Raw genomic sequence first — 1,740 nt, 5'->3', positions numbered from 1 at the left:
GCAGTTAACCAAGTGGCTGAAGATAAATCACAGACCCTGCTTAAAATATAATCTTCACAGATTTGATGTCAGCACAACTGTATGCAAGGGCTTTTACATAGGTTAATAAATTCTGCTTTATTGGATATCTAACATATAGGATAAGATCAGATGTTACTACTGTTGAGGTGGTATTGTAATAACAGCCTCCCCTGCATTGAATGAATGATGTATATGTAGTTTTCTTCAGATTCTGGTTCAATTAAAATTCTCTTTCAAGGCTGGTTGATATTTGGAATTAATTGCAATTGGAGTAAAGAGTGTGTTTCCTTTTTTATTATGTGTATGTATTTAATAATACTATCATTGTTAGCAGTTGGACCTTTGAGTGAATACTGTATGTGTACTAGTACTGTTAGAGAGGCAGTGCTATACTGTAAGTGCTGGGTTTATACTATGACAAAGTCCTACTTTATTTGGTATTTTAAGCTCACGGGGAGCTTAACTAGGTCCCTCACCAACATATCGGCCCTTCGCTTTCTCCTGTGTCATCATCTCTTGCTCCTGACCCAACAGCATGCAAACATAGGATTTGTAATTTATAAATCAGCACTAGAAAAGATTATGAAATGCATCAAAGTGATAGCTCATTTATTTCTGTTTTTTAAAGAACAAAAAGTATCCATTCATACTACACTGAGTCTCCTATGTTTGTCCATCACTAATCTTTCACAAATGGCTCAGGCTGAACCACCATGTACATTTATACGTCGTCTTTTTTTTTTTTTTTACTAATAATCATGGTCAATCCCATCAGACAATAACAAGTCCAGATGGCATACACCAGATGTTCATGATTACTGAGAATACAAAGTGCTTTCCGATTTCAGCATCATTAGCAAATAAAAAAAAGGGAGAGAGAGAGAGAGAGAGAAGAGGCTGAGGTGGGTGAAAGAAATTCCTGTTTCTGGCTCTGTATCAATGAGGCAAATAGGAATCCCATAGGGGGAGAGCAGAAGGGATAGCTGGTGTTGATGTAATCACCGCTGCTTTATAAAAGAGATGGGCTGGTCTTGCAAGGTCTCATGCCCAGATACTGTTGCATAACAGCACATTGAGAATGAAAGCGCTGTTGTTTAGTATTGGCTTCCAACATGTGGGCGCCTCTGGTGTGTTTTGGCTGAATGGAGTCGAGCTGTGCCAATGGCACAACGTAAAGCCCCGATCCATTGATGCGGAACAGTTTGCCAAGGGATGGATGGAAATATTTAGAAATCCAGAGATATTAGTCAAATATAGCTCTGGATCAATACACGTTTAGCAGAAATGACATAGCTGCTGTATCATAACAGGGATTTAAATGCTGAGCCTGTTGCGTACAGGATTGTGTACTGATTCTGGTTTAGCCTAACAAAAAAAAAAACAGGATGGGAAATGAAGGCTGCAGTGAAATAAATTAAAAGAATCTAAATGATGTATTAGAAACTAATAATTTGAAGGTATATAACACTGTGACTCTAATCAGGCCTAAGGAATGAAGAATGGGCTTAAATATGACCCTGTGTCTAAAATGGCTCTCGTGCTGTCCTCTGTAACCCCAGGAAGACATTTCTGAACATGTTAAATTGAGTTGATGTTAACTGAAATGTATTTAACAACTCCATCTGAACTGACATTTGTTGTTTCATGCAACTGCGTCTGTGTTACTAGAGCCAAAACGGTGTGGTAGTGGAACATTACTCTTCAGAAGAGATTACTTTG

Source organism: Anabas testudineus, chromosome 12 (genome assembly GCF_900324465.2).
Source record: "Anabas testudineus chromosome 12, fAnaTes1.2, whole genome shotgun sequence".
NCBI classification, from domain to species: domain Eukaryota; kingdom Metazoa; phylum Chordata; class Actinopteri; order Anabantiformes; family Anabantidae; genus Anabas; species Anabas testudineus.
Note: the sequence above shows the minus strand (reverse complement) of the source record.